Here is a 20025-nt window from a genome sequence, read left to right as displayed (position 1 = left end):
CTAGCTTTAACTTAGCGTAATGTTTTTGGTATTCATTCATGTTGTCTCATTCTTTCTTATTGCTGAAAAATCCGTTGTAGGAATATACCACCTTTTGTTTATCCTTTCATTAGTTTGTAGACGTTTTGTTGTTTCCTGTTTTGGGCTATTATGGTTAAATGCTTCTGTGAACATTAATGTATAAATTTTTGTGTTGACATATGTTTTTGTTTCTCTTGGGTAGATACCTTGGAGCAGAATTTCTGGGTCATATGGTTTAACATTTTGAGGAACCATAAAACTAGTTTTCAAAGTGACTGCATGATTTTACATTTCCCCATAGGAATATATGAGGGTTTCAATTTCTCAGAATCCTCAATAACACTTATATATTTTGTCCTTTTGATTATAGCCTTCCTGGTGGGTATGAAGTAGTATCTCACTGTGGTTTTAATTTCTATTTTCTCAATGACTAATGATGTTGGGAATCTTTTTATGTGTTTATTTTCTATTTGTATATCTTCTTTGAAGAAATGTCTATCCACATTCTTTGTTCATTTTTAAATTGGGTTGTCATTTTATTATTGAGTTGTAAGAGTTATTTGCATATTCTGGATACAAGCCTTATATATGTGATTTGCAAGTATTTTTTTCTAGTGTGTTGGTTCTCTTTTTTTACTTTATTTATGGTGTCCTTGAGTTATTCTTTTATAAGGATCTTACTTCCAGAAGAAAGGTACAGAAGATCAATAGAGATATCTGTAACCTTTCTATAAGGAAAATTTTATCACTCTTTAGTGAAGTTCTAATTGTTCGATACACTGTTTTGGTAAAAGTTGTTTTTCTTTAGACAATGTGCTAAATTGAAAAAAAAAAAAAAAAAACTTGGCAAGCAATCTCCTGAATCTCCTGAATATAACTTTAAAAGTTAGGCATGCTTTTACTATTTTCCCCTTTTCACTTTACCTTTTAAAGTTATACACAAATATATATATATTTAAAGTTTTACACAAATATCTCTATGTGGAGCAGATGTGTGTATATGTGTGTGTGTATGTATGTGTGTGTATATATATATATATATTTTTTTTTTAAGACAAAGTCGGGTTCTGTCGCCTAGGCTGGAGTGAGTGACGTGATCTTGGCTCACTGCAACCTCAACCTCACCATGCTCAGGTGATCCTCCTGCTTCAGCCTCCTGAGTAGCCTGGGACCACAGATGTGCAACCACTATGCCTGGCCTATTTTTTAAAACTATTTTTACAGATGGGGGTCTCCCTTTGTTATCCAGGCTGGTCATGAACTCCTATTCTCAGGGGATCCTCCTCCCTTGGCCTCCCAAAGTGTTGGGATTATAGGCGTGAGCTACCGCACCTGGCCTATTATATCTTGATCATATCATCTACATTGACAATTTGATAGGAGTGATGTTAGTAAAGTGCTAAAAATAAAAACTTGAGCAAACCAGTAAAAATATTATTTTAAAAAATAACTATAATTGTAAAGAATCAGGGATCTATCAACTTAAAATGAAAAAACTTAAAGGGCCGGGTGTGGTGACTCACACCTGTAATCCCAGGACTTTAAAGGGGAGACCGAGACAGGAGGATCCCTTGAAGCCAGGAGTTTGAGAAAAAACTTGAATTCAGTTCTATTGCTTTTACAAAGTGATTAACCAAATATGGTTTATGAAATGTATTTCTTTAGCTGAATGCTAGGAAGAGACTATCACCTTTCCTGGGCCAGAAGATACAGGCCTGGCGATCCAGACCAGGTAGGAGATCTGGCTTCCAAAGCCAGTTTTGCTGCAGTGCTAAGAGCATGGCCCTCGGCAAGTTACTTACTGTCTTGGAGCTCCAGTTTGTCCATGTGGATGGAAGGAGCTCCTGTTTTTCACACAGGATGTGTTAAGCTTTAAGAAGGATGTAGTGCCAGGATAATGCCCTGCCAATCTGGAGGCTGGTGTTTTTGTAAAGCTGTGAAAGGAAACTTTCTGCAGTCTGAGAGAGAAAAGATGAGAGCTTCTCCCTTGTACAGCTCTCTATGTGACCACATGCTTTGGGTCTCTGACATATCAAAGTAGGGCATATACCTTAGAGCTCCTCTGGCTGAATATTATTTCAGGGGTCTCAAAGATTGGCTATCTTGCTAAAGTAGTTTATCAGCAAAATATGAGAAATGGTTCACAAACTATAATATGGGAAATATTTAATCAGTAAGTAGGTATTTGCATTAAAAACAAAACAGATGACAACTGCATCAAAGCACAGGGATGATTGCATGTTGAAATGATATTCGACTAAAGCAAGGGGCATGTAGGAAGTCACTTCGAATTGTGGTGGTGTAGAGAAATACCTAATTGCTTGTTCCTCTTGTCACTTTGCTTCTTTTAAGTGACTTAAGCAAGGTAGATTCTTAAATTGTGCCTTTATAAATCTTTTCAGTTGTGTAATGTGAAAATTATTAATGTATGATTATCTAGACGTAGTTGTGTAGTGTATCATTTTCTTTGGATAGTTAATGAGATGTTGGCTTTTGTGCCATTTGTCTTGGGAAAAAAAGAATAGCTTTCTTTCACATCCACTTCTTTAGCCACACTTTATCTTTGATTTGGATGGGTTTATATATAACTGTGTGTGAGTGTGTATGTGGGTGTCTATTTTTGTTTGCTTTATGTGTAAGTGATAATAAGAATATATGAATCTAGTTGTCAGCTAGATTCTATTTGCATAAACAAAGGTGGGTACCTGCCCTCTGCAATGGCTACTCCCTTAAGAAAATTAAGTGTCCACAGAATTGGTGACCTGTTTTTAAGAGAACCTGCAACATCTTTCTAAATGAAAAATCATTCCAGCAATATTTACTATTGGCAATTTTCTTCTGTCTGCTTTTAGAACTTATTGGCCAACCAGGTCAGACATTATTAAAGTTCAAGGGGTCCAGGGGGAAGAGTAATGGTTTTGTGGTACTATGAATTTGAAATCTTGCCATTTTCAGGTGTTGTAGCATCTGTTCTCACATGCCACTAAAAATGTGTAGAAGTTTTAGACCACATTCAGGGTCAAGGTTACAAGAGTGATGATGCTTCTGACTCATTCTCTTAGCATTATGTTACCCAAATTATCTGCATGCCATGCTGTAGGAAGATCCTTTTTGACAAGTTATTTGAAAGAACTTATTATAACAAGGCTTTTTGGGGGGAGGATTTAGCACTTCTTGGCAATTTGTTTAGGTACAGTTGGAGAATCTGTTCTGACTGAACGGAATAGCTATTGACAATACCAGATAGACAGCAGGGAGTCCTTTAGTTCTGAGAATAACTGTGTTCTCCTTACCAGAAGCAATGTCTTTGGAATATAAAACTCTTGGGGAGACTGAGTCCTGTGCCACAGACTCTTTTGAGAGTCCACTCTCCAGCATATGGAAGTTGCTAACAGACAGGTGCTTGATAAATATTTGTTGAAATACTGAATAAATGAACTAACCACCTATTTGGAGAGGCTTCTAAATGTGTAGCTGTTTAATGTACGTTGGTGAGTTTAATGAAATGAAGAGAGACTGACAGGGAAACTTACACAAAATGATCATGTGTTGGTTGAGTGAGTCTAGGTATACCTACATCTCTATGGAAATGGAATGTCCATACCTCATAAAATCAGCTGCTTTAAAAATTTTCTTAGTATTATCATTATCTTGAAAGAGAATAGGAGAAAGAAAGTTTGTGTTTTGGGAATCAAATACTTTATTCCTAAAGTTGGTAAATATTTTACTAAACGGAATTCATTGTGTCTTGAACTAAAAACATCAGCAAGGCATTTGCCTTTTATCAAATGAATATCAAGTTGTTTTTTTTTGGTGGTATCCCGAGCCCTACACTCTGATACTCACCAATGGTGTTTGTGAAATTAAATTCATAATTATTAGAGACAACTCTTAATGGAATAACGTATAGTAGGAATTTAAAGTGACTTAGATTTATTGAATAAGTGAAGTGAATCAAGACAACTTTTAGCCATGGTACATCGTTCAGAGTTATATAGCAGCTTCATTTATGATTGTTGAGTTCACTTGGATAGAGGGCTGTTCCCATGATAGAAAATGTAGTTTTCCCCAGGTGTCTGTTTTCTCATTCTTCTAGTGTGATAGAATCCTCCGGTTTTGACCAGAACATGACTTCTAAGAACAGAGGCGTCCTTGTGTCTTTCATGGCCATGGGACTGAATTCTGGCTATTGCAGACTAAGCATAAGTTTCATGTGACAGCTTCGTTTTATGTGGAGCCTTCCTTAAGAGACAGCCCTTGTCTCTATTCTTCAAGATCCTTTCTCAGTCTTGCTGTCTGGAATGCACATGCCACAGTCTTAACCATAGGCTGATAGAATGGTGAGCTGACAGGAGCCTGGGTCCCAAGGACTTCCTGGAGCAAAACTGCTATGGTGGAAGAGACAAATCTTACTGGGAAAGACAAACATTTCTGTACTGTATAGTCCGTAGTTAATTTGGGATTGTATTTTCTCTCCCTTGTAACTCCTCACCCCATCTATGTAGAGATAGACGGGCTGAGTTTTATCAGATTGGATTTCTAGGAAATAAGATCAGAGTGAGGCTGCATGAAACCAAGTTTCTCACCATATTCAGAGCCATTTTAAAGTGTGTACCTTACTGATTGCTGGAGAGTCATGTAACCTTTCAGTAAGCTTGGCATGTTATGATACTGAGTGTCTTTACTTCCCTGGTTCTGGATTTGGTCTGACTATGTCAGGACTTGTATATGGCTTTTACAGATTTCCTGCAATGACTGGTCTGCATTATCTTCCTGGATGTTGTAAAGATAGAGAGTTGGGTTAGGGAGAGGTTACTGATTATATAATCAACAGGTCACAGTGCTCTTTTTAGGCATCGTTATTTTTAGTCTGGACATGAACATCTTTTCCCTGAGAAAATGTTTCCATCAATCTCACTATTTGTTGATATCTCTTAAAAAGGTAACAGTTGGTTGCTTGAATTTTGTGATATTGTAGCCGTTTTATCAAAATGAAAGCAGAGGCCAAAACATACTAGGTTTTTGTTCTGTATTTGATATAGCCAAAATTTCTAAGACTTAAAAATCAATTAGTGGCACACATTCTTTTATTCTTCTTGTGAAGCTTAAAGTCACTAATTATTAGGCACCACAGTGTTTGCAAGCAAAACATCTCCGTTAGTAATGGCATCTCTGTTATGTATTCACATGTTGTCTCAATGCACGTTCATTCGCTGTGTCTGTGAGTTGCAATGTTTTTACATTTTCCCTTAAAATGGATGTGTGTGTTTGGTACGCGGGTGTTAGGGAATGAGAGGAAGAGGTCATTCTTCATTAAGTCATCACTTGGAAGGCTAATATGTGCAAGTCGCTATGCTAACTATTGATGATGTAAAGTTAAAAAGATATAAAGATTGGAAAAAAAGGGATTCCCTGTCTTAAATAACTCAGTTTTGGAGAGGCGGCTGCAATGCCGAGCAGAGGAGGCAGGAACCGGAGCGCGAGCAGTAGCTGGGTGGGCACCATGGCTGGGATCACCACCATCAAGGCGGTGAAGTGCCAGATCCAGGTTCTGCAGCAGCAGGCAGATGATGCAGAGGAGTGAGCTGAGTGCCTCCGGTGAGAAGTTGAGGGAGAAAGGTGGGCCCGGGAACAGGCTGAGGCTCAGGTGGTCTCCTTGAACAGTAGGATCCAGCTGGTTGAAGAGGAGCTGGACCATGTTCAGGAGCGCCTGGCCACTGCCCTGCAAAAGCTGGAAGAAGCAGAAAAAGCTGCTGATGAGAGTGAGAGGGGTATGAAGGTTATTGAAAACCGGGCCTTAAAAGATGAAGAAAAGATGGAACTCCAGGAAATCCAACTCAAAGAAGCTAAGCACATTGCAGAAGAGGCAGATAGGAGGAAGTACGAAGAGGTGGCCCGTAAGTTAGTGATCATTGAAGGAGACTTGGAACGCACAGAGGAATGAGCTGAGCTGGCGGAGTCCTGTTGCCGAGAGATGGATGAGCAGATCAGACTGATGGTCTGGAACCTGCAGTGTCTGAGTGCTGCCGAAGAAAAGTACTCTCAAAAAGAAGACAAATATGAGGAAGAGATCAAGATTCTTGCTGATAAACTCAGGGAGAGACCTGTGCTGAGTTTGCTGAGAGATCAGTAGCCAACCTGGAATAGACAATTGATGACTTGGAAGATAAACTGAAAATGCACCAGAGGAGCACCTCTGTAGACAAAGGATGCTGGACCAGACTCTGCTTGACCTGAATGAGATGTAGAACGCCCCAGTCCCACCCTGCTGCTGCTCCTCCCTCTGACCCTGACTCCGCCTGAGGCCAGCCTGCCCGAAGCTGCCCTTTAACTGAGGGCTGATCTTTAACTGGAAGGCTGCTTTCTCCTTCCACCACCCCCTCCTCCCCTGTGTCTGCCGCTTCCCGGAGATTCCAGCTGGGCTAGAGGCTGTGCACCTTTGGAAGCAACATTTAAGGGAATGTGAGCACAATGCATAATGTCTGTAAAAAGCATGTTATGATAGACACATTGTGTAATTACCTTTTCTGTCGTTTTGTAGCAACCATTTATAAAATATTCCAAATAATTCCAGAGCCCTGAAGCAGCAATCAAATCCCTTTCTCACTTTGGGAAGGTGACTTTTCACCTTAATGCGTATTCCCCTCTCCATAGAGGAGAGGAAAAGGTATAGGCCTGCCTTACTGAGAGCCAAACAGAGCCCAGAGAGACTCCACTATGGGAAACCTCACTGCTCTCTACAAAGTACTAGCCAAACCGGAAAGGTGATTCCAGGAGGAGTTAGCCAAACAACAACAACAACAAATGTGCTGTTCGGGTTTTCAGCTTTAAGATATCTTTGCATAATGTTATTTCTATTTTTTTATTTTTATTTTTTCATTAGAAGTCTCCAAATGAAGATGGTAAGACCTCTGAGACAACATTTTTGTCCCATCTCTACCCCCTCCCAACTGCTTACAGAATGGATCGTGTCCCCCTTATGTTGAGGTGACCATTTAAATGCTTTCCTGCCTTGTCGAAAGAAAGAAGAGTGTTTTTGCCACTGATTTAGCCATGTGAAACTCATCTCATTACCCTTTTCTGGGTTTGAAGCTGCTGTCTGTATCTCTAGAAGTGCCATCTCATTGTGCTTTGTATCAGTCAGTGCTGGAGAAATCTTGAATAGCTTATGTACAACACTTTTTCAATTTTATATTATTGTGAAACTTTGCTTCTTTGGGTTTGTGGCACCCTGGCCACCCCATCTGGCTGTGACAGCCTCTGCAGTCTGTGGACTGGCAGTTTGCAGATCTTTTTGTTTTTTTAAAGTTTCTTTCCCTACCCAGTCCCCATTTTCCGGTAAGGTTTCTAGGAGGTCTGTTAGGTGTATATCCTGCAGCTTATTGGCTTAAAATGTACTCTCCTTTGATGTGGTCTCTTGAGGGCTGATTGGGAGAAAGAGAAATCAGTAGTGCAACTGTGTTTGATACTGAATATTGGCAAGTGTCTTTTTGAAATAAAGAACCAGTCCCTCCAAAAATACAAAATAATATTAATAAAAAGAACTCAGTTTAATGGAAAAGCAAATGAAGAAAAGAATACTTCAATTAAAATTTGTCCACACAACGAAGTGTGGTCCAAAAAATAATGGCAGTTCAACATGAGACTTATTTATGGGCTCATTAAATCCAGAAGTCTGAAGGGTTTCATGAACTCCTAGCCCAAAGCAATTCTACCGAGAGTCCCTGAAACAGCAGTGTGAGTCCCCACAACAGCCGGTGAAAGATTCGTCTACCTACATTTGTGAATGCTTAAAATTTAGTCTTTTAAAAACAGTCCTTCTCAAGTTCTTCTTTTGTTTTTTGGTTTGAAGCTACATGTTGTTTTTTCCTTTGGTTTTCTTCTTGGGGCATTATGTAATTGTCAGAATTCTGGTGCAGTTCAGGTTTGATGTAGTCATTTTGGAAATTCCCAGGTATCTGCCTTCATATTTTTATTCTAAAAGCAATTCTGAAGAACATTTGCCTTCACAGTGTTTCAATTCAGTCTAACATTGGACCAGTGGGAGAATATAGCAAGAGCATTGATGGGGGAAAATGGATGTGTGTGCAGAAAAACGTAAGCAGCATGATGTAGCCTCTTCCTTCTTCTCATTATCTGGAATTCATGTCTAATCTCTTAACCACCAGGCTGAGGCATATCATACACATGGTGGACAGGTGAACTGGGGGAGTTGGGTCTCAGGGATTTGGAAGTGCCACATTAAGTTTGTAGAGGCTCTATCCTTTAAGAACTGGATGCTTCTGTGTATGTTTTGGTAATTCTTTTCTAAGCCTACATTTTTCTTTTCTTTTTTTTTTTTTTTTTTTTTTTTTGAGACAGAGTTTCGCTCTTGCTGCCCAGACTGGAGTACAATGGCGCAATCTGGGCTCACTGCAACCTCCACCTCCCAGATGCAAGCGATTCCCCTGCCTCAGCCTCCCAAGTAGCTGGGATTACAAGCATGAGCCACCACGCCTGGCTAATTTTGTATTTTTAGTAGAGACGGAGTTTCTCCATGTTGGTCAGGCTGGTCTCGAACTCCTCACCTCAGGTGAGCCACCCACCTCGGCCTCCCAAAGTGCTGGGATAAGCCTACATTTTCTAGTCTGCCTAGAGTGATATCAGCCTTGTGCAAATTCCAGTATTGTTCCAAGAATATAATGCAAGGCGGGGCGCCATGGCTTACACCTATAATCCTAGCACTTTGGGAGGCTGAAGTGGGCGGATCACAAGGTCAGGAGTTCGAGACCAGTCTGACCAATATGGTGAAACCCCGTCTCTACTAAAAATACAAAAATTAGCTGGCCATGGTGGCGCATGCCTGTAATCCCAGCTATTCAGGAGGCTGAGGGAGGAGAATCGCTTGAACCTGGGAGGCAGAGGTTGCAGTGAGCCAAGATCGTGCTACTGCGCTCCAGCTTGGGTGACAGAGCAAGACTTTGTCTCAAAAAAAAAAAAAAAAAAAATGCAAATGAAGTTGTTAAAGTATTACACCTTTTAATATTTCAGAACAAAGACTTATTTAAAACATTTATTCTGCTGGGGCACAGGCCTGTGAGCCAGTTAGAGTTGCAGCGGTGGGAACAGTTGGGCTGAACAGAGGACGACATGTTGCTTTTCGTGGAGCAGGTAGCATCTAAAGAAACTGGTTTAAGTCCTAATGCCAAACTATGACAAGAAATTGCTCCTGGGAATGCTGATGCCACCCCAGTAACTCATGGAACTGAAAGCTCTTGGCATGAAACGGCAGCCATCTCGGGTGCTCATCCTGAGGTTAATGCAGAGCTCTCAGAAGATACATGTAAACAACATGAAGTAATGTGTTCTTCGTCTTGTGAAACCACAAGAAATACTACAGGCATTGAAGAATCAACCGATGGGATGATTTTAGGACCAGAAGATCTGAGTTACCAAATATATGATGTTTCCGGAGAAAACAATTCAGCAATTTCTACAGAAGACCAAAAAGAATATCTAAAGAAACAATTAAAATTCTGTTTTTCACAAGAAAATTTGTGAAAGGATCTTTACTTGATATCTCAAATGGATAGTGATCAGTTCATCCCAATTTGGACAGTTGTTAACCTGGAAGAAATAAAAAAGTCGACTACAGACCGTGATGTAATTATTGAAGTGTTAAGATTTTCTCCCATGGTACAAGTTGATGAGAAGGGTGAGAAAGTGAGACCAAGTCATAAGCGTTGTATTGTGATTCTTAGAGGGATTCCTGAAACAACACCAATAGAGGAAGTGAAAGCTTTGTTCAAATTGAAAACTGCTCCAAAGTGATAAGCTGTGAATTTGCACACAGTAGCCGCTGGTATATCACTTCCCAGTCAGACACAGATGCACAACAGGCTTTTAAATCCTTAAGAAGTTAAAACATTTCAGGGTGAGCCAATTATGGCAAGGATAAAAGCCACCAACATTTTTTGCTAAGAATGGTCACTGATGAATGGATTCCAGTATCTATAGTCAGCCCATTCAAACTCAAGCACAGTATGCCTCCCCAGTCTTTAGGCAGCCTGTATATAATCCTCACCAACAGTACTTGGTCTATAGCATGGTTCCTCAGTTTTGGTCTCCAAATCCTACACCTTCCTTTGAAACACCACTGGCCCCCTTTCCCAATGGTAGTTTTGTGAATGGCTTTAATTCACCAGGATCTTATAAAACAAATGCTGCTGCTATGAATATGGGTCGACCATTCCAAAAAATATCTTGCAAAGCCTCATTTTAGGTTATCCAGTGGTTCAGAACACTCAACAGAGGACTCTGTATTGTTGGGGGATGGACAATTGAAGATCTAGTTCAAGAAATTTTTCACCTGAACAGCATAACCCTACAGTAACTGGGGATTAGGAGCAAACTTAACTTCAAAAGGAGACTTCCACTTTGCAGATGGAACAGAATGGGGACTATGGTAGGGGCAGAACTCTTTTCAGAGGTCGAAGACGACGACAAGATGACAGGATCTCAAGACCTCATCCTTCAACAGTTGAATCAAAGGCTCCAACACCAAAGTTTGACTTACTAGCTTCAAATTTTCCACCTTTACCTAGAAGTTCATCAGGAATCCCAGGTAAACTCATTTTGGAGAATAGGATGTCTGATGTTGTTAAAGGCGTCTACAAAGAAAAGGATAATGAAGAATTGAGAGTTAGTTGCCCAGTGCCTGCAGATGGGCAGACAGAATGCACTTCTGCCCAGCAACTCAATATGAGTACCAGTTCTCCATGTGCAGCTGAGCTTACTGCATTAAGCACAACTCAGCAAAAAAAGGATCTAATAGAGGATTCCTCTGTTCAGAAGGATTGTCCCAACCAGACGACTATACCAGTTTCTCCTCCAAGTACTACAAAGCCATTGAGGGCAAGTACTGCTTCACCATGCAATAGTAACATAAATGCAGCTACAGCTGTGGCTCTACAGGAACCCCAAAAGTTAAGTTATGCTGAAGTGTGCCAGAAGCCCCCTAAAGAGCCATCTTCAGGTCTTGTGTAGCCACTATGGGAACTTTGCGCCAATGTAGTGTCTCCCACCAAAAACGAAGACAATGAAGCTCCTGAGAAGTCCCTTGAGAAACCACATGAGAAGCCAGAAGCAAGAGCTAGTAAGGATTATTCTGGCTTCTGAGGCAATACCATTCCCAGGGGAGCAGACATGACTAATAGGGCTATACCTCAGGGAGTGACACGACGTAATGGCAAAGAGCAATATGTGCCACCCAGATCACCAAAGTAAAAAACAACAAAACTATTCAAAAACTTATTTCTCTTCCCGTTAAACTTGAGCTGTGGCTATACTGAACAGTTTTGGAGGGGAGAGGGTAGCCAGAAAGGAAACAGGAGAAAGTACGTTCTTAAATCATTATGGATTTTGGAGTTGTGGGTGATAGGATCCCAAAATTCATCTCTAATGTTATTTTTGAATGCTGGATGATTTCTATCTGTCTGTCTGTCTATCCATCTATCCATCCATCCATCCACACATATAAAGTATATTTTTTCTATTTTTGTTTTTGGTTTCAATTTGCAGAGATTTGCTGCCAGGAATCAATTTTGATGGTTCAGTTTCAGCTTGGAGGAAAAAAAATACATTATACATCCTTCACTATAGGACATGAGGGAGTGAGAGAAAATATTTTTTGAAGAAGCATTTCTGTAAAATTAGAAATTACTTTTTAAAATCTATTTAAAGTTTGGCTTGGAGAATGCCATCTCTGACTATATGATCTTATATTGCAAAGCAGATTAGTGGCTGGGGAGCCTGTTGTGGGTGTGAGTGTGTACAAGAGCAATTGAAGCAAAATCTGTTGTCATGTTAGTAACCTGACTTGAAAACTGAATGTAAAACTTGAGTAGATTTTTTTTTTTCTAGTTTGAAATTTAGTCTGTCTTTTTGACCTTACTAATATTTCATTCAACAAGTTGTAAAACTGTGATTTTACTTGAAGATGTGACTACTAATCAGTTTGATACTCAAGGAAAGAATGGGGGCTCTTCAAAAAATTGAAAATTTCATCTTGAATGTCAGCGCATAAGTGAAATATATTTCAGAGGCTTAAACTTCCCTGTGATTCCCCCCGCTAAAATGGGAAACAAATTTTTTTCTTACTCCATATGTTACTCTCTGTTCTTTGATTGCCCACCCCCAAAAGCAAAATAACCAACTACTTACTGAATTGTATATTTGTCATTGCTTTGACCAGTGTAGTCAAGTCATATAAATTGTTCTAAATTTCAAAATTGAACGTTGAAGTATTTACTCTTCTTTTCACACATTTAGAATTTTAGATCCCAAGATGGTAGGGCAGACTGACCCTACAGTAATTTATTTGTTGTCAGTGTTGAAGATGAAACATTGTAACTGACTCTTCAGTGTTAAATAGTGTAGAAGTAAAATATGATTATTATTATTATTTTAAAGGCTTAATTTTGGGGGGGACTTATTTCTGTTTACAGTGTATTTATCACCTTCCTTCCCTCCTTTTCTCCCCCCACACCCAAAAAATACAGTCTGGAATTCACTGAAACAGAACCAGCAAGTCATGAGATTTTTTAGTAAAATTGAGAAAGATGGTTGAAGAAAATTAATGCATAATTTCTCAGTGAAAAAGTTGTAGCTCTCATATGCCAAATACACAAGTTTACATGCTATTATTTAGAAAATGGCTAAAATATTAAAAGCCGTGTTGCGTTAATCTGCTTTAGGTCATACCATGTTCAGAGTTCTATGTAAGGTAGGTTTTATTTTTCTTTTAAGGGATAGTTTGTAATAGTAAGAACTGTCCCGTATGTTAGATCACATGTATACAAATCGAAACTGTAAATTGTGAACACTGGAAAGCACCATTGTGACAGAGAATAAACATCTTAGTAATACGTTAAAGTGAATGTAAATGGTTAAAATTACATTACTGTGAAATTTACCTTCCAACTCTAAGTTAAGCTTTGGAGATACGTGTTAGCAATGAACTGTTAAGAGCTTTGAAAATACTGCACATGTCTGTACAAGCCAGAATTACTATTTCTTTGACTTATTATTAGCATGGCAGTTGCTTTTGATTTGGTTGTTTTGTGACATGGTATACTACATTTACTCAGTTTGAAACTATTCATTTCTACACACTATTTTTTTAAAAAATCACCTACTAGGTGAAACATACAATAAAATTACCTGCGCTGAAATCTGGGGGAAGTTTAGGTCCTTTAAAAAAATGTATTAATCATTGACTACATCTATGATAAAAGTGCTTATTTTGGTTTACTAAGATAATGCAGTTGGTGGAAATGATAAACATTTTAAGTGTTAACATCCTTTGAATGCATTGGATTTCAGAGAATAAACATTTTGTAAAAATAAAAAAAAAAATTATTCTGTTGGCCTCACTTTTAGATGGACAGATTCCTTGGTGCTAGCCATTCAAAATTGTGTGAAGGGCAGTATCTGACACAATTATAATATTTAGGGAAAGCTTTTGTTGTTTGACCTGACAACAAATTCAGGTGTTTTCCCCCCCCCCCCCTCCAAGGGCTTTTAATAGAATTGCTTTGGTCTAAGAATTCATGATAGACTAAATGAAATCCTTCAGTCTGCTGGATTTAGTGAGACCATAAATTAGCCTCATGGTGCATGTTCTTTCTTTTCCCTGTTTCATTTGACACAATTCATTGAAATGATGACTACCTATAAGTGGTTAGAATTTTCTGTGTGGAAAACTTGAAGAGAAAAACTTTTCAAAGCAAAGTGTTTCTTTCATCATGGTGTCATCTGCTTTTGATCTTTTCCATTGTGCTTATGCTTAAAACTAGATTTCAATATATGTTCCCTAATGGTAAAAGTTTATATGCAAAATAGGTTTTCCGGCATTTTTTACTGCCACATATAGAGTGAAGCTAGTGGTGACCCAGTTTTTCTCATGGGGCTTGAGGAAGGGGTGCGGACAGTTGGACCTGCCTGTAGACCTCCCTCTCTGCTCTTTAACTGACACAGAAGTGGTAGGAAGGAAACCCAAGGAGGTGTCTCATTGGCATGCCAGTGTGGAGTAGAGAGAGGCAGTGTTCATAGCAGCTGGGGGACCTCTGTCATGGGGAGCAGGGCCCAGCAGCTCAGGTTGGCCTTGGGAACAGGTTCCTGGCATGAGCAAGTTCTTGAGTAACTTTAATTCTAGCTAGATTTCTAAAGACAAGATCTTCATACACAGAAAAGCTGGGAAGCAGACTGTATTTCACCTCAGGGGCCTGTGGTTATAGACTTATGGAAACATGAGGAGCCAGGGTAACAGCAAATGGGACTTATCCATGGGTGCCAGAGTATTTGACCAGTGCTCCTCACATTCTTCCCGCCTGAGGTTAGGGCTGGTCTGGAAGTCATGGGCAGACCCCAGGGTGAGGTCAAGTAGCTCTAGGAGGAACCAGGCAGAGCCTGGCCTCCTAGTAAGGGGCAGGGAGCACTTCCCCAAGTGGGTCCTGTCTTGAATCATGTTGGTGTTTGTATCAGGGGAGGCAGCCTTTCTGGCTTCCTCTGGTCTGGGGAGGCCATTTTGATGGGAGAAGAGAATTGAAGCTTCTTATATCAAATTCAGCCATTTCTAAGTGTTGAGACACACAATTGCATGGAGCTGCCATGTGCAGAGCACACATTCAAATTTCGGGAGAATCAAATATAATCTAATGCAATATAAGCTGTGGTTCTATAAAATTTTGCATTTGTTTTTAGGGCTTTTGCAGCTATTGGGGGCTTTCACAGGATGTGAATTTTGTGTTTTTTGGTTGGGTTGTGTTATTTTGGGAACATACATGAAACTCAGTCACATTTTTAGGATATTGTATATGTGCCAAGGGAAATGTATATTTTTCTGCCTGAATTTTTTTTTTTTTTTTTGAGACGGAGTCTTGCTCTGTCGCCCAGACTGGAGTGCAGTGGCACGATCTCGGCTCACTGCAAGCTCTGCCTCCCGGGTTCACGCGATTCTCCTGCCTCAGCCTCCCGAGTAGCTGGGACTGCAGACACCCGCCACCACACCCGGCTAATATTTGTATTTTTAGTAGAGACGGGGTTTCACCATGTTAGCCAGGATGGTCTCGATCTCCTGACCTGGTGATCTGCCTTCCTCGGCCTCCCAGAGTGCTGGGATTACAGGCATGAGCCACCGCGCCTGGCCTTCTGCCTGAATTTTTATTTCTTATATAAATAACATTAAAACCAGAAAAAAAAGGATGAAGAAATCACCCAAAAACCCAAATCCATACTTTTTTTTTTTTTTAACAATTGTGCCTTCTCTTTTAGATCTTGAACATATTCTCACTTGAGACTGTAATTATAAACATACTTTCAATAAAACTTTATGTATTTTTTACTTTATATTTATTTATAGCCAGTAGTTGCATGTTAACTTTATCGAGTGATGAACTCGTATCTGCCAAGTTGAACTTCAGTAGTGAATGGTGGATTTTAGGGTGAAAATGGCTTTCTGTGCAGGCTCCATTCTTTTGGCAAGTGTTGCAGTGGGAGTAACCAGTTGTTGAATGCCACAAGGCAGACAGCTCAGTACCCTGGACAGGGTCCTGGAAGTGGCTGTAGGGCTTGAGGGGAGCACTCCTATGGTGTGGTTGAAACGTTGTTATTTGTTATAAGGCCTCTGAACTCGACTTTCTGGTCCTGTGGTAAGTTCCACAAGCTGTCTAAAACCTTTAGTAACTTTTCATTTTTTGTTGAAACTAAATTGAGTAGATTAAGTTGTTTGCAACTAAGCATCTTGTGAAACATTGGCATACTGGTTCTTGAAAGTAATTTGTTTTATCATTTGGGGGCAGTGATTAAGAACCTAGAGTCTAAGGCCAAACTGCCGATATTCACATCCTGACTGTGTTAATTTGGAGAAGATACTTCACTTTTCTCCCTTAGTTTCTTAAGAAAACACTACTATTATTATAGTGATGATAATTAAATGAAACAGTACCTCGTAGCTAATAAGTGTTCCCCCAGTGTTACCATCTTCATTATCATGATCATCATGACAGTAGGTATTGATTGAGCACCTACGCTTTATTAGAGTTCAACAAAATGAGGAAAGGTTACAAATAGGATATTCTAGCAAAATTTAGTATATGACAAAGCCTAATTGTACTGTGCAGAGTCTTAATGACAGCTCCATCTCTGCTCATCCTCTGGTTTCTCTTAAGACACATAGAGAAGTAGGCAAGGCATTTATAGCCATCTAAGATTGGATTTATTGCAATGAATAACACCAAGTGCTGAGAATAACTGACAAAAGGATTTGATTGTGAATCAAGAATAAAAAGCTGTGGTAAGATTTAAAATTTTGTGTTTAATAAGAGAAGAGCTTAATGCATTGTAAGGTGTTCCATTTGTTGTTTTAACACAGCATTTATTATTAAAGTGGGTGGTTGTAGAATAATTATAGTCCATATCATGATGATGATGTGTTTTTAGAGAAGATTGAAAATATATAGTTTTTTCAAACTAATAAAGTAAGGAAAACATGTCATCTACTGAGGCTTGAAATAATTTGCTTGACCTCGTAGGAGTACTACTGAGATTATTTAGGAGGACTATATATTCAGGAAGGTACTTTTATGTAAATTTTTGCATTTCCTTGTGAAATTTTTCAAAGTATCAGCTTGGTAATTGGGGGTTGCGATGGGAGTAAGAAGCAGAAGACAGGGAAAAAGTATGAGACTATTAATACTATTATTTTAATATAACTGAGAATTTATTTGGGAAGAAAGTGGTAAAGATGGTAGTTATACCTATAATTTTTATAAATTATAAGAATTACAAAGTGAAAGTGGCCAATCATTAATACGGGTTTTATATGAGGTTTCTGTGACCTATTAAATTAAGAAAGATTAGTGGGGTAGAACATATTTTTGTGTAGAAAAAGAATAAGGAAATATTTAAATGGTTTTAAAAAGTATTCCTGGCTGGGCGCGGTGGCTCACGCCTGTAATCCCAGCACTTTGGAAGGCTGGGGCAGGTGAATCACAAGGTCAGGAGATCAAGACCATCCTGGCTTACACAGTGAAACCCTGTCTCTACTAAAAATACAAGAAAAAAATTAACCAGGTGTGGTGGGGGGGAACCTGTAGTCCCAGCTACTTGGGAGGCTGAGGCCAGGAGAATGGCGTGAACCCAGGAGGCAGAGCTTGTAGTGAGCCAAGATCACACCACTGCACTCCAGCCCGGATGACAGAGCGAGACTCCATCTCAAAAAAAAAAGTATTCTAAACTTTTTTACTCTGCGAAAAGGTTGGAAAGTAACTGTGCTTATTAGACATAGACTAGTAGCATTATGGTCACGGAATTAAATTTAACCTCTAGATGTTCATTCACTTATGATTGCATAGAGTTAGTAGGATGTCTTAGGTATTCTAGCAGGATTTCATACATTGAAGAATTCTCTGATAAGAGAGATTCATTCATGGCGTTTTCTGTATAAGCAAAACCAGAAAATATTTGAAATTTAGAGGAAAAAGTTGGACACCTTGGAGTAAAATTAGATTGCTTCATAAAACCCAATGTATGTAGCCAATCTGATGCAGCCACAAACTTGGTTTTCTGTGGAAGTTTTTAGAACTTGCTTTTCAAGACACAGTCACAGAGTTGAACTTGGGAGAGGTTGGCCCAGTCCTGGATCTTGAAGAATGAGTTAGCTAGGTGGGAATACTGTCTTAATCATCAACTCTCAGTGTGGCCTGTTATGTGAGGATCCCCAGTGCCTTAGTGTGCTCAGGCTGCCATAGCAAAATACCATAGTGGAAGTGGGGGGTCGGGGAGGGTGTTTGCATAGGGGTCATGGCTGAGCTGAGCCAGCATGGGACAATCTGGGCCATGTCTGGCACCATGTCCCCAGGGATGTGGTGAGTCCACTTGGAGAGCACTTCCAGGTTCACAGGCTTGATGACCTCATCCGTGGACCACTGGATCGTAGACAGGGAGATGCCACCCCGCTTGCCAGTGAGGTCTTGATGGTGGAGGACAGCGTTGCTCCAGGTGACGCTGAGATGGTCCAGGATGAGTTTGAGGGAGCTCCTAGGCTACAGCACCAGCTGCTTGTAGTACACGAGCAGGCACTTGTCCTTGCCGACCTCCATGCACTGGGCGTACATCACCTTTATGACCTTGTTCCACTTGGTCAGGCAGTTGCCATAGCTGCTGAGGTCGAAGCCTACGTAGTGAGTGACCTTGCACGTGATCAAGGAGTGCATAGAGACATGGCTGCCCTGAGCCATAAGCAGGAACTTGGAGTTGGAGAACAGGTGTGACAGGTAGGCCAAGGATTCAAGGACTTGAGTCTGAAGTGGTCCTTGTTGCAGAGCACATGGGCTGGCCCCCTTTGCTTAGAGATCTTCACCTCCAGGATGAAGGCCTGCATGGCAATGTCCAGCACCTTGTCAGTCATGCCCGCTGTGTCCAGCTGTAGTTTCTTGTGGCCAGACTTGGACCAGGCCTGGTGCATGGCCAGCACACAAGGGATGATGTGCATTTCCTTGCTGCAGTGCACCTCAAGGTGGGCATCCAGTCCAGTGAGCATCAGCATGGTGCAGCTGCAGAGCATCCTGCCCATGAAGATGAGTGGCATGGCCTTGCTGTAGTGGTACTCCATGTGGTCCATAAGATCCACAGGGTCCACTCGGGGCTCTACCTGCCAGCACTGCCTGGCACATTAGTATCTGCTGCCCCAGCTGGACCGCCATCACCAGGGCCAGGGCACAGCCAGCCCGACCTGGCAGGCCCAACCTGGGGACTCACTTCAGGGACTGTACTGACAGGTCAGTGGGTGGCCCACTGGGTTCACATCATGCAGAGACTCAGGGAGGCGGTCCCATGTGCCCAGCGACTCCTGGCTCAGCAGCTGCCCCTGCTGAAGAAGTGGGAGGCTTGTAATTTTTTTTTTTTTTTTTTTTTGATACCAGGTCAGCATGAGTTTATGGAACACTGGCTACAGTAAATGTGTGAAACATTGTAAATATTTTTTTTTCCAATTTTAATTAAATTTATTATTGATTTACATGCAGTTAAATTCCCTCCTTTTCTATACAGTTCTGCAAGTTTTGACAAACACATGGAGTTGTATAGCCACTACCACAGTCAAGATGTTGAACACATCTATCATCCCCTAAAAATTCCGTCAGCCCTTTTGTGGTCAGTTTGTCCTCCCTGCCCTGGGGCCTAAGAATCACTTATCTGCCTTCTGTCGCTCTATTTTTCCTTTTCCAGAATGCCATAGAAATGGAATCATGTGGTAGACAGCCTTTTGAGTTTGGCTTCTTTTACCTAGTAGATCACATTTGTGATTTCTCCATGCTGTTGCTTGCATTGTTGCAGAGTAGTATTCCATTATATGGATGTATCACAGTTTGTTCATCCATTATTGAAGGTTGTTTGTGTTCTTTCCAATATAGATGAGGCTGCTATAAAAATTTGTGTGTAGGGCTTTGTGTGGTAAATTTCTAGAAGTGCCTCAGGATAGATCATCCCCATAATCTAACTCAAACCTAATTTAGGTGAGGTTTGGGGGTTTGAGCTGATGCTTATTTAGATGACATTTTGCACCTGAGTTGATTCTGTAATGAGTTGGGACTTTGGGGGATGCTGGGATGGGGCAAATATATTTGGCATGTGGGTCAGATATGAATCTTTGAGGCCAGAGAGTGGATGGCGGTGGCCAAAAAATAAGTCCCTTAAAGATATGAAGGTCCTGGGGGTCGGGAACAAGATGGCCGAATAGGAACAGCTCCAGCCTCCAGCTCCCAGCGCGAGAGACAGAGAAGATGGGTGATTTCTGCATTTTCAACTGAGGTACCGGGTTCATCTCACTGGGGAGTGCCGGACAGTTGGTGCTGGTCAGCTGGTGCAGCCCGACCAGTGAGAGCTGAAGCAGGGCGAGGCATCGCCTCACCTGGGAAGCGCAAGGGGGAAGGGAATCCCTTTTCCTAGCCAAGGGAAACTGAGACA

The 20025-nt window shown here is 40.6% G+C and overlaps 1 protein-coding gene and 2 pseudogenes across 4 annotated transcripts in view; all 3 read left to right on the top strand.

Annotated features, from left to right (window-relative positions):
* LOC105504994 (chromosome unknown open reading frame, human C15orf41) overlaps positions 1-20025 on the top strand; it is a 231480-nt gene that overhangs the window by 26809 nt on the left and 184646 nt on the right. The gene's annotated exons all lie outside the window — the stretch shown is intronic.
* On the top strand, positions 5525-6393 carry LOC105504992 (annotated as a pseudogene).
* Positions 9151-11304, top strand: LOC105504993 (annotated as a pseudogene).

The sequence above is a fragment of the Colobus angolensis genome, unplaced genomic scaffold, assembly GCF_000951035.1.
Source record: "Colobus angolensis palliatus isolate OR3802 unplaced genomic scaffold, Cang.pa_1.0 Scaffold97, whole genome shotgun sequence".
Taxonomy (NCBI): domain Eukaryota; kingdom Metazoa; phylum Chordata; class Mammalia; order Primates; family Cercopithecidae; genus Colobus; species Colobus angolensis.
This window is presented reverse-complemented; position numbering and strand designations above follow the sequence as displayed.